At 34.3% G+C, this 14499-nt stretch overlaps 1 pseudogene; it reads right to left on the bottom strand.

Moving 5' to 3' along the window:
• Window positions 1-10061: 10061 nt before the first annotated feature.
• Window positions 10062-10718, bottom strand: LOC110296167 (nascent polypeptide-associated complex subunit alpha pseudogene; annotated as a pseudogene).
• Window positions 10719-14499: the final 3781 nt, after the last annotated feature.

Here is a 14499-nt window from a genome sequence, read left to right as displayed (position 1 = left end):
AAAAATACAATTTTCATTAGTCTATTCATCTCCCTAAAGCTTTTGGAAACTATATATAGCAATAATGAGACCCACATATAGTTTGTAAATGATTAAAGGCAATCAAATTAATTTTACTTAATATTTATTATTTCATATGCTCAAAACACATATCAAACTGACTACAAAAATTAGTTTTCACATGAGCCCATTAATGCTTTGCTCTGACAGTATATACTGGAAATGCACTACCGTTAAATATATACACTCAAATTTTAAATCTTTACACTTCATAACTGTGTTTTTGCATATATTTAATTAGATATTTGAATAGATAAGTATAGTAAAATATGAAGAATTAAACTAAAATGAGGAAGCAAAAGATGTGGTTGAAGAGAGACTATTTAGAAGAATAAATAACATTAAATATGTTATGAAAATTATGTAGGCAAACCTTACTCTAGAAGCTTCCTTGTAGATAGATGATTAGATAGATGGTAGATAGATAGATAGATAGATAGATAGATAGATAGATAGATAGATAGATAGATAGATATACATATAATCCAAAGAAAGTGAAAATGGAGTTACTAGAATATGGCAACAACACCTCTATGAGACAATAGAGGCTAACTAATAGAGAACAGAATTATATGAAGGGGTTACTTATTTTCAAAGTTGCTTACAAATGAGGTCCTAAATATAACAGGTCCTTTGTTACTATTCAGAAATTTTATGTGTAGACCCTTGATACAGACACCCTATATTTATACATGGAACATTGTGAAATTAAGCTGGAGCACACCTGGAAGCTCTATACCCATTTCCTAACCTCAATAGGTAGAAGTACCTCTACCTGGTGTCATCTTGGTAAACTCCTTTTATTTATGTTTGGAAATGTAATTCTTTAAATTATGCCAAATAATTTGTGGTGAGATTTCTCAAAATGTTAGTTTTGATAAGGGAGGATAACTCTGCAATTAAGAGCATGTGCTGATTTTCTAGCAATCCAAATTTAGTTTCTACTTTCCACATAGGGCAGAATAAAACTGCCTATAACTTCAGAACAATAAATACCATATTCCCAATATAATATGGTATCAATTATAAGTAAATAGCTATGAATTGTCTCCTACCAAAAAAAATCAGATTTCATTCTTCAATTTTATAATAGTTATTTTTATTACAGTATTGTTTAGTAGCTCATGGTAACCTTGTAAATATATTCCCATCACATATCCAGACTATAACCATTTTGCTTGGAATAATCATTAACTTGTCTTTACCTGACTAACAACTACAGCATCAGTGGCTCAGCCCCTTATGTCTTCAGCTGACAGTGCTTATCCATTTACCTTTAAAATATTTATTTAGTATTTATAAAAAGTAAACTCCATTTGTTTTTGGAGCTATTTAAACACATATTGCATTCAATTTGTAACACCAGGCTTCCTTGTTATATTCCCTGTTCTATATAATTTCCTATTTAAATTAATTAGCATATTGTATAGAATAAAGTAGCATTCAATAATATTTGTTAACTACTCTGTTGAGCTAAACAATCTATCCTCGGCTCTTGTATACATTTTTAGACCTACTTAAATTCAAATTATAGTGAAATAATGTTGGCTTGGCACTATGTTATTTAACTTTTCATTTTATAGTGTGCAAGCAAAGCGAATCTCTACAGAGGTCCCCAGCATTAAATATTGACTTCAGTCTCTAGAAGTGCATAGTCATCACCCAAATGTGCTTATCTTTGGCAAAGTACCCCTCTAAAAGTCATTTGCTTACAGTTAATTTGAAGTATTTTTTTTAAACAGGCATTTTATTATTTGATCGACCATTGAAATCTTAAAGGAGAGCTGGATGCTGCACTGGCTTCCCTTCCTGGGTTTAGGTGTTTCTCCTTTACTGAGTCTTGGTCTGAATCTATAATAGAAAAACTGTAACTTTCCCTTTTACCCATCCCAGTTTATATTTCATCTCTCAGCCTTGGCTCTCCAGTTGTCCTTTCTCTTGTCGTTTGGCAGGCACTCAGAATAGGGCAGCATTAAAATGTGTGCATCTCACTGCAACACTTCATTAGTAAAAATTGTTATCATTAAAATTTCTTCTGATTGTGATGTCAACACACAGAGCTTAGTTGAAGTATTTGACTCAGTAAATACCAAAACAATATACTAAAATCTTTTGTGAAATCTAATCTTCCCCGAACAAAGTTTGCTTCGTTCACAGGTTTGGGCAGGTTTCAGTCAGTACAGCAGGTGTTTCACAAACATGAAGACCTAAGTTCTGTCCGCAGCATTCTGGAAGGGTAAGGTGTGATGCACATTAGGATGTGTAGCTAGGATATAGACACATGAAACCCTGGGTCTCATTGGATAGTCAGTCTAGCTGAACTCATGAGTCCTAAGTCCACTGAGAGATGCTACTTTAAAAGCTAAAACTGTAGAGATTGTAAAACATATCACAGTGACCTCTATTTCCCCCTCCCCCAGGGACCATTGATTACTTTATATTAATATCAACTATATTGGCATTAGTGGCAATTGTATTTTCATACAGCTTACTACTTATTTTTGGAAAACCACTCCTGTTATATGAAAACCAGCCCTTTAGTGGAACAAAAAGTTTAGTAGTTTTTCACAAGTGGCCAGGATGTAAAACAACATTTGATATTTGTTTAATAAACATTGAAATGATTTCCCTGTGCCCTCTAGTGAGTCTGGCTAAGGGTTTATCTATCTTGTTGATTTTCTCAAAGAACCAGCTCCTTGATTGGTTGATTCTTTGAATATTTCTTTTTGTTTCCACTTGATTTATTTCGCCCCTGAGTTTGATTATTTCCTGCCGTCTACTCCTCTTGGGTGAATTTGCTTCCTTTTGTTCTAGTGCTTTTAGGTGTGTTGTCAAGCTGCTAATGTGTGCTCTTTCTAGTTTCTTTTTGGAGGCACTCAGAGCTATGAGTTTTCCTCTTAGAAATGCTTTCATTGCGTCCCATAAGTTTGGGTATGTTGTGGCTTCATTTTCATTGAACTCTAAAAAGTCCTTGATTTCTTTCTTTATTCCTTCCTTGACCAAGGTATCATTGAGAAGAGTGTTGTTCAGTTTCCACGTGAATGTTGGCTTTCTATTATTTATTTTGTTATTGAAGATCAGCCTTAGTCCATGGTGATCTGATAGGATGCATGGGACAATTTCAATATTTTTGTATCTGTTGAGTCCTGTTTTGAGCCCAATTATGTGGTCAATTTTGGAGAAGGTACCATGAGGTGCTGAGAAGAAGGTGTATCCTTTTGTTTTAGGGTAAAATGTTCTGTAGATGTCTGCCAGATCCATTTGATCCATATCTTCTGTTAGTTTCACTGTGTCCCTGTTTAGTTTCTGTTTCCATGATCTGTCCATTGGTGAAAGTGGTGTGTTGAAGTCTCCCACTATTATTGTATGAGGTGCAATGTGTGCTTTGAGATTTACTAAAGTTTCTTTAGTGAATGAGGCTGCCTTTGTATTTGGAGCATAGAATTCTTTGTTCAATTCTGAGCCCCATTTTTAATGGGGTTATTTGACTTTCTGGAGTCCACCTTCTTGAGTTCCTTATATATATTGGATATTAGACCCTTATCTGATTTAGGATAGGTAAAGATCCTAAGGAACTCAAAGAATTCTCACCTGAAGAATACCAAATGGCAGAGAAGCACCTGAAAAAATGTTCAACATCCTTAATCATCAGGGAAATGCAAATCAAAACAACCCCTGAGATTCCACCTCACACCAGTCAGAATGGCTAAGTTCAAAAATTCAGGTGATAGCAGATGCTGGTGGGGATGTGGAGAAAGAGGAACACTCCTCCATTGTTGGTGGGATTGCAAGCTTGTACAACCACTCTGGAAATCAGTCTGGCGGTTCCTCAGAAAATTGGACATAGTACTACCGGAGGACCCAGCAATACCTCTTCTGGGCATATATCCAGAAGATGTCCCAACCGGTACGAAGGACACATGCTCCACTATGTTCATAGCAGCCCTATTTATAATAGCCAGAAGCTGGAAAGAACCCAGATGTCCCTCAACAGAGGAATGGATACAGAAATTATGGTACATTTACACAATGGAGTACTACTCAGCTATTAAAAAGAATGAATTGATGAAATTCCTAGCCAAATGGATGGACCTGGAGGGCATCATCTTGAGTGAGGTAACACAATCACAAAGGAACTCACACAATATGTATTCACTGATAAGTGGATATTAGCCCAAAACTTAGGATACCCAAGATATAAGATACAATTTGCTAAACGCATGAAACTCAAGAAGAATGAAGACCAAAATGTGGACACTGTGCCCCTTCTTAGAATTGGGAACAAAACACCCATGGAAGGAGTTACAGAGACAAAGTTTGGAGCTGTGATGATAGGATGGACCATCTAGAGACTGCAGTATCCAGGGATCCATCCCATAATCAGCTTCTAAACGCTGATACCATTGCATATACTAGCAAGATTTTGCTGAAAGGACCCAAAGATAGCTGTCTCTTGTGAGACTATGCAGGGGCCTAGCAAACACAGGAGTGGATGCTCACAGTCAGCTATTGGATATATCACAGGGCTCTCAATGGAGAAGCTAGAGAAAGTACCCAAGGAGCTAAAGGGATCTGCAACCCTATAGTTGGAACAACATGATGAACTAACCAGTACCCCGGAGCTCTTGTCTCTAGCTGCATATGTATCGAAAGATGGCCTAGTCGGCCATCACTGGAAAGAGGGGCCCATTGGACTTGCAAACTTTATATGCCCCAATACAGGGGAATGCCAGGGCCAAAAGAATGGGAATGGGAGGGTAGGGAAGTGGGGGGCGGTATGGGGGACTTTTGGGATAGCATTGGAAATGTAATTGAGGAAAATATGTAAAAAAAAAATTAAAAAAAACATTGAAATGAAACTTTATTGGATATAAAAATAAATGTTGCAAAAACTAAAGTATGTTAAAATGCATTCATCCAAAGTCAAGGAAGCACAAGATGCAGATGTGGTAAAGTGCTAAGAGGAAACCACATATGTGTGTGACAATAAGTATGTCATCTAAGACACTACAGTTTGCATCGAATAGGTATCTGAAGAAGATGAAGAAATTAGAACAGTCACTGGTGCTTTTGCCTGTTTCTTTTTAGTTTTTCTTGTCTTGACTATGACAAGTTCTGTTTTGTTAGACTTTATTCTTTTTAAACGTGTTTTTGCCTGTAGCATAGTCATTGATATTTTAGTTACAAATGGACTGAATTATAACATGTATTTCACCTTTGCCAGGCCATCTGAAAAAGAAGACAGGGTGTGGATCCCCAGCATGAGATTTCTCTCTGCAATACCCTTTCTGATTGCTATTTATTCAGAAAGTGGAGGGTGAGCTCTCCCATTGATTGATGTTTTATTTTGCTAAGAATTCAAGGGAAAAGAATATGGTCCTTCAGGAATAAAAGCTCGATATTATGCACACACTACTTTTATAACACTAATAGATAGATACTATGGAGATACGATATAAAATAAGAAACAAGCCTCTCTCTTACATGAGTAAATAATTTTCTGAAAAAGTCCAGTTGTCTATAGCTTGGATATTGAAAACAACTCAAGAAAACCACTTTGTAATTTTAATTTTCAGGAGTCACATAAAAAATTAAAAAGTATAAAAAGTTTAATAAAGCATTTTATTTTACCGTATACATCTCTATTTTCTTTGAACTAGAATAAAACCATTATTGAGATATTTTACTGTTTTCTCTCATGCAAGGAAACTAAGATTTTATCTGTGTTAAATACTATCAAGACCTATCATTTACAAGTAGCTTTCACATGTCCATTAACAATGACAGATTTTCAAAAGTTTTCTAAGAACAGATCTGAAAATGTTCATATGATACAAAAAACTACATTGCATTCTAAAGAAGCAACACCTGGTTCAGCAATGTATTCCACAGGGTTAGTCAATGGTGCTTTTCTTCATATTAATCAATAAATAGAATACCAAAACATGTGGAGTTGATGACTTTACACTATTTCAAATATATATACAAATCAAAGAATTCTGGTGAAAATTTTGGATAAATATATTATACAACTTAAAGTCCAGTATATATTAGGGTTTAAATATACAAGAAGATTTTTAAATTAGGGATTACATGTTATAAAAGAACATACTCATCACAGGTGACAGCCTTTCTTCCATCCTCAGATTTTTTTTTTTAATCTTTGTGATTTACTGAACATGGAATGTCCCAATTTGCGTGAAAAGTTATATACATAGCACTGGCTTCTATTAAATCAAGGAATTTGCTAGGGTTTTAAAATTATCCCTTAACATAAACTTTCAAATATATTATATTAAAGACACTTTTTTCAACTTCTGTATATATTATATTTGTCAAAATCTTCAAATATTTAATATTATTTTTCATAAATGATGTAAATTAGACCGATATTTCATACTTGTATCTTACTCTACTATATTTATCTGTGAATGCTTATCTTATAATTGTATGAGATCATACAGATTCAGTTTCATTATATAATTAAAAATTCTTACTTTTTAACAGCTATTTGTCCCATGTCCTCTTTAGGAGAGTATGACCTTGTATAATTTCTATCTCTGATTATGAAGCTTTTATTCCTACCCAAGGTTTCATTATTCAAACATCACACATATGCATTTCTCCATCTGACAAAACTACTTTTCTTTCCTTTCATCACTCCTTCTATCCATTCTGATAGGCTGGCTATCTACTTTTTTGGCAGTATTAACTTTGTAGAAACTTTGCAGTTGACCAAGCAGACATTCATGCATATTCTACATTCTTCAATCTTCCCAAGAGCTGAGCTTGAAAGCTTAGACTATCTTGACTGGGTCTTTATTTGAAAATGAGCAGTATTTGTAATAATTATTAAAATAATTAGGCTTTTTATTCAAGTATTAATTTTACTCAGAAAAGCCAGAAATGATTCTTATGAGGTTTTAGATATTTTATCCTCACTGGAAATGGAGATCTTTAAATGACAATTATCTAGTCTTTAAATCAATGAAATTAATTCCATATGGCTTGACTTCAAATGAAACTGCTAAAGCTAATTAGTAAATTAGTGAAATAAATCATATTACAGTATATGACTTATTTTTACATATAATGTCCTCTTATTGATGTCATACTGTTTAGTGAAATGGCAAATATCATAGAACTGAATATAACCTATTAGTGAATTTTTAAAAATCCAGGAAAGAAGTGTCAAGCCCCTGATAAGCAGCTCAGAAATTATCACTGGTACCCATGATTCTTTTTATTTTCCAATACAAGAGGAAATGGTAGAAAGGTGGCATTTGTGCCATTTGTAAAAGCCTATAATTAGACAACAGGGAGATGACTCAGGGGCACAGCCCTCTACAAGTGATTTCCTTTTACTTCTCTGTTAAATTCTTTGTATCAGAAATAATCTTCAAAGTGGATGTAATGTGCATTTTTATAGTAAGAAACACATTCTAAAACTAGAAGGAAACAACCTGTGTATATGTGTATAGTGTGCATGTCTCTTTCTGTGCTTCTTGACTCTAGTCTGTTAACTGAGGATTTCAAGGCCATAGTTGTCTTAGGCATGTTTGCAGTTTGTATGGTGGTAAGATGCTGAAAGCTCTATTTAGAGCTTCATCTAGTTCCTACAGTGTCACTGTTCTCTGTTTGGGTGCTGCTGCTGATACCCATAACTCTTCTATAAAATCCCCAATCAGCACCAATTTTGTAGGTTTCCAGAAAGAAGTAATTTTACCAGGGTTGCAGTCTACTGCTGGCATCTGCTTGAATCTAAAGATGCTGAGGATACTGTGTTGGCTATAGTTATAGCAACAAGAAGAAGTATGAAGGTAAAAGCAATTTGTAGGGGTTTTGATACCATAGATCACTACAACCAGCCACTGACCGAGTGGTAATCCAGGCCACCAGCTAATGCAAAGTGAGATAGTCCCCCTTTTAGAATAATTAGAAATTATCATCTAAAGTAATTTTGTATCTAGTGTTTACAGATGTCAATTTGTTTGATTACTATCACTCTACTTAAATATTATTAATTTTATATAAGTGTTTTAATGTGTGGTAGCAACGGTTTCTCTAGTTTTCCCATTTTAGCTTTCTTTATTTCTCTTCTATACTGGTCACTCATTCAAAAATTCATTTCATAATTATCCTATATCATCACTGTCATCCTCCTTACATTCAGTTGCATAATTTTTATTTTTAATATCTAAACTGAAATTCATATTATTAAAGTAAGCTTATCTTTACTTTTTGACATTTTAGAATGAGAGTATTATTATAATTCTAGATACTCAGTTTTCAATTATTGTTTCCATTTAAATTTGATAGTTTTAACACAAAAGCATGTATTTCTTGTTTCTTTCTACCCAATATTGGGTCACATTTTGTAATTTTAATAAGAACATACATTTTAAATTATTATCAGTTGAAATCTATAGGAGTGCTCCTCTTTTCTGAAGAAAAAAGGAGGATCAGTGTTTCAGAGGAAGAAAGAAGGTGCTGAGAAGAGCTGGGCAGAGTGGAGGAAGGGCACACTACAGTCAGCATATAGTGGGTGAAAGAAGAATGGATTAATAGTTTTTATTTTTTGCATTGTGCTAACTGCTGCCAGAAGCTTTTCTGAAAAAGGTTGGTGGTTACAGAAACTTTTCATTAGGAGTCATTTTGTTGCTGCATTCTATTAGAATAATATTAGTGGTATCTAGTCTCAGGATTTTTGGCCACTTTAGCAGTCTCAAGTATGGGTTCAATCTCCTGTAATAGCCCATAAATAAAATAGACAAACAGCAGTTGGATATTCCCATAATACTTTTGTTGCAATTTTACTAGAATAATTTGCTAGCAAGTCATTGTTAGAGGTTCCAGGTTTTGAAGTTAGGTGTTACTAAGGAGTACACTTCTGTTCCCATATCATTCAAACTATCTTACAGGACCATGAATGTTAATCACTGGGAATGAGACTTCTAGCTACATGATCACCAGTGAGGCTAGGATTGATGAATTATGCGTAATTTTTAAAACAGGTGCTGAAAAGTTAAACCCACTTCCTCATGCTTGCATACTGAAGCTTTAATGATTGTGCCACCTGCTTGCTACTCTTTAGATTTTTTAGCAGTCCGTATCATATTAAAAAGAGACAAATCTGTGTTATTTCTGTCATGTTTCTATCCCCTTTCTTTTTCTTCATTAATTTCTCTGTCAAGAATTAAATACTATATTAGTAAGTAGTAAATTTGTAAATCTGAGTCTTATTCCTAACTTTAAAAGAATGTGTTCAGTGCTTTAAGTACACTATTGGCTGTGCATTGGTTATTTATCCTTAGTAAGGACAGAGGTCATCTTTGAGTTCTCATTTCTTCAAGAGTATTATTGTAGACAGATGTTTCATTTTCCACATATTATTTCTATATCTATTGAAAGAGTTTCATCATTCATGAGCTTAATTTTTGTGTATAATATTACATTTATTAATTTGTAATTTGTATATGTTGAGTCATTGCTTCATCTATGGAGAAAAACTCTTTAATCCAGATGCATGACCTTATCAATTTATTGCTCAGTTCTAACATAATTATTTTATTGATTAGTCTCTATACATTCATCACATTATTTTATCTCTCCATTTAAAGCTCATATTTGAGTCATGTAAGCTATTTAGGAATTTCTACCCTTACTATCTCATGCAAGAATTCAAGGGGCATTGATATCATTAATATTTAACTTTTTTTTTCAAGACAGGGTTTCTCTGTATAGCCTTGGCAATCCTAGAACTCACTTTGTAGACCAGGATGGCCTGGAACTCAGAAATCAGCCTGCCTCTGCCTCCCAAGTGCTGGGCTTAAAGGCATGCGCCACCACCTCCCGGCAGATGTTTAACTTTTAATAATTACTTTTTTTTTCCAAGAAGCCACAACTTTATTAGTGATAGAAACAGTACAAATTTTAAACCAAGCTGTAGTTCCAATTTTCAAACACCAAAAAGGGGGGAAAGGGGGAGAGTTATCCTCGCTGTCAAATAGTTACATTTGTTAATTCCATAATAGCACTTACAATATCGTTACTGTTGTTTTTCAGGGCTCGAACAGCCTTTGCTCTTGATACGTTTGCTTGTGACATGACCAATTCTATGTCCTTAACTTCCACATCCGTTACATCAACCTCCTCTTCTTCACTCTCCTCTTGGACGGTTGGAGTCTGAGTGTTTTCCTGAATGTTTGAAACAGCTTCGCCTTGATCTTTGAATTTCTCCGCAGCTGCTAACTGCGCTTGCTGAGACAAATCTTCAATCTTGGCTTCCCCAAATACTATGTAGGTGTCTGAAGCTGGGCTCTTGTAGACATCTGGTTTTGTGATGACAACGAGGATATTTTTAGATTTTCAGATAGTGACTCTCGTAACCCCTGTAACCTGTTGAAGACCCAGTTTGGACATAGCCTTCCTTGCCTTCTTCTCACTCCGACTCGGCTTGGCTTTACTAACAGGTTCTTCATTGATCTCTGCTGTGGCTGCCAGCTGGGCTTGCTGTGTGGCGGTCTGTGTGGAGTCTTGTTCCTCGAGCTCTGGCACTGACTCATCACTGTCAGACTCTGTTCCCAATCCTGTCTCAGTCTGAGGCTGTGACAACTCCTGCTCTGTAGCAGGGATGGTTCTGTGGCTTCACCAGGCATTTTGTGCGGAGATCACGGAACCAAGATCTAATGATTACTTTCTTTAAAAAAATCATATGTTCTTTACTAGGAGATTTAAAATATTTACTACTAACGTTGCTGTTGTGGTTGTTGATGATGATCAATTTACAGAAAAGTGGACTATTCCTTAGCACAGACAGGAAAACCAACATGAGAAATAATATAGGTTCCTTGATGCTCAACATCACAACAGGATTATGTCCAAATTTTTCTTTATTGTGTCTCTCACTTTCTTCTTGGCCATCTGCCACCTAAACCATGTGGCAAAGGATTTTATTTGTTCATAGGCAGGAGAAGACAATTTGCTTAGTCAGTGTTTTATTGCTATAAATTGACACCAGGGCCACAGCAATTAAAGAATCCATTTTATCCTCAAAGCCAGCCTATTGATAGAGTTGATCTAATAAAATGAAATATATCTCAACAGGACCACACCTTTTAATTCTTTAAGAAGTGCCACTCCCTAAGAGTTCAAATGTATGAGTCTATTGGGGCTATTCTTATACAAACACCCCATAACAATGTCAGATCAAATTTCCCATACTAGCTGTAAAACTATTGATTTAGCTTTGATATAGCAATGCCTAAGTTTAGTTTTATATTCAACAAAGGAAAATAGACTGAGGTTGCTTAGCTCACCTTAGTTTTAAAACTGTGGCTTCACCTTTAGTTATCTGACAGTATTTTTGGAGAAACATTAAAAAAAATCTTACTCATGTTTATTAGGAGATATTAAACTACATACCAAAGCAAACAGACCTTCACAGTTCTGTTTGACAAATCCATAAATTTATTTGTGTTATTGAAAAAAGATTGGTGTAAGGTTTCATATAGGAGCATTGATGACTCAAGACAGTTACATCTCAAATTCCAACTCTTGCATTGATGGAATAGCAATGTCAAAATGAAAATATACCTGAGAACAAATACATTGAGAATGAGCTATGCTTTCAATATACCTTCCAAGTAAATTTATTTAAATACTAGATCAAATCTGTGTGACATTCATGAAATTCATATAAAGTATTAAAGTTATTATTATCTACTTGGTAGCCATGAAAAGGGAATATTTTCATGAAGCTAATTAAATGTTGTTATAAAATGTCATCCTTGTAATGTAATTTCGATCAGAGAGTGTTTAAATATACATGTATTTTATAATTCCTTTCACTGAAAATTTGTAAGTTATAGTTATATATTTTTATCTCTATATTTGTTTAACTTAGCATTCTCAAAAATAACAATGCTTATGGAATAATATATGTATGAAACATGTAAAAAATGAAGGAAATAAAAAATACTTAAAAAGGAAATATTTGTAAAATTTGAAAGAATATCTTCATACTAAGACAACTCATAGAAACCCCATATTCATAATAGTCAGACCACTGCACAAGGCACAGTGTCCCTACATGCACTATGTAGTTTATGTTTGTTTTATGACAAAGACAATATGATAACATCTCAACTGACCATGGTCCAAATTTGCTTTTCAATTAATTTCCCTGAAAATATAAAGTTTTATTTTTTTTACATATAGTTCAATCACATATTAAAAGCAATCCCAATAAAATAGCAGTGTATTTAATAAAATACGAGTGTTTCTAAAACCATATCAAATTGGTGTTTGTACATTCTTCAGGTAGAGATATTTAAAAATAATTTATTAAAGGGCTTGAGAGACTGCCTAGCAGCTAAGATCATTGGCTGCTCTTTCAGAAGAGCCTGGTTCAATGTCCAGTACCCATATGGCTGCTCACAACTGTCAGTAATTCTACTTGTAGGGGATGGAATGCCCTCCTTTGGTCTCTGCAAATAGAGTACAGATGTGGCACAGAGAAAGACAACCACACACACACACACATACACACACACACACACACACACACACACACACATATACATGTGTGTGACTAGAAGCTTAGTTAACTTTGGAGCTTGTATCCTTTTCCAAACCTTCCCATATCCATAAAGCAATCTTTCCCTCTTCACTCCCCTTATTTTCAGAGTCTATTAAGTCATTCAACTCATATCATAATTAATAAAGCCAGAAAAGAACTACAGCACTGTTGAAAAATAACAGTATTCTAGATGACTGATCATTTTCATAAAATTTGCACTAATGTCATTAAAGTTTGTAAAGTTATTCCATTGGCATAAAGGTATGTTATGTTTTACATGTTCCTTTTCTTCACTGAGAGAATCTTACATTTTTTTTCCTTCTTCCTAAAAATGACTAAAATACGTAGAATCAATGAAAGCAAAAGGGACACAGGAAAATGAAAGATTAGAGTAAGACTGGTTCATTCCTTTAGTTGGTAGTATTCATTCCCATGAAAATGTAGAACCACAAGCAACAATGATAAGATGTATTTAACTTTCGCTTTCAAAGTTATAATTCCATTTGAAAATATTTTGAGATTTAAAATGAGTGTTGAGGTCTACATGCATTGTTAACACAAGTGCTAGGTTGGCAGTAAAAGGAAAGTTATAATTAGCTTTCAAGATTCAATTATGTCACTCAAAATTTCTTACTAAATTTAACTAATTTTGAAGGCTCCTGATTATGGGTCTGAGGAGAAGTGTCTACAATTTCAATAATTAAGGTTCAAACTCCATAAGAAAAAAGAATAACAGGAATGAATGTAAAATAACTGAGTTCTATGTTTTGCAATTACAAAACTCTATTTTAGGGCTTGGAAAAAACTAGAAAGAGAAACAGTATTGTTTATGGTTGAAACACTCAAGGTTGTAAAAATTTCATCTCTCTAAATTAACCTATAAATTCAAAAGACTTTAATTATAACTATTACTGGATATTTTAAGGCTGAAGAATACATGCCTGCTATTCATCTAGACAGAAGAAAGAAAAGCCTGGACAGAAACTTGAGTGTGATGGCCTGCTTATTTATTATATTTTCACAGAGTATGCAGCACTATACATATCTGAGGAGATAGCATGGCAAATCAAAGTGAAAATAAACCTAAACCAGCGTCAGGAATACAGAAGGATTTAGTGCATAATAAAGGATAACTTCCACTCTGGGGTTAGAGATGACCCAATAGTTTTAGTGCTATAAAGAAGAAGGCACTGTTCAGGTTCATTACTGGAAATGGAATGCATAAATGAAATGAAACAAAAACAAATGCCTTCATGAACAGATTCTTTTATAAAATAAATTTATGCAGAAAAGTATTTTTTTTGTAGTTTTTGATGCGTATTTCTTTTTTTTTATTATTACATCTTTTCCTCAATTACATTTCCAATGCTATCCCAAAAGTCCCCCATACCCTCCCCCCTACTTCCCTACCCACCCATTCCCATTTACTATGCCAGGGTCTGGCAAACACAGAAGTGGATGATCACAGTCAGCTAGTGAATGGATCACAGGGCCCCCAATGGAGGAGCTGGAGGGCAGAAAAATATTTTAAGACTAAAAAATAAATATGGTTTTGTAAACATATGTCCCTTCAGATACGTGCACAGTGATAAATATATCCCAAATAAGATAACCGTGTTTAAATATTATTCACATGGGTAATAATATATTTAATATTTAGAATGAAGGAAAATAGTAACAAACATTTATTAAACTTGTAATTTGTTTTTAAACTGAGGTGTGAAAAGCTACATTGGACATTTGACAGTTGATTTAACTTGTCCAATGGGGAAGGAAGTTATTTTACTTTCATGGATGTCCTCATCATGACAGTAATTAATATATTGGAAATGCATCATTGGGTAGCCTGTCAAAGAAAG

The sequence above is a fragment of the Mus caroli genome, unplaced genomic scaffold (genome assembly GCF_978045245.1).
Source record: "Mus caroli unplaced genomic scaffold, Mus_caroli_1 scaffold_1, whole genome shotgun sequence".
NCBI classification, from domain to species: domain Eukaryota; kingdom Metazoa; phylum Chordata; class Mammalia; order Rodentia; family Muridae; genus Mus; species Mus caroli.
Note: the sequence above shows the minus strand (reverse complement) of the source record. Positions and strands in the feature narration are given on the sequence as shown.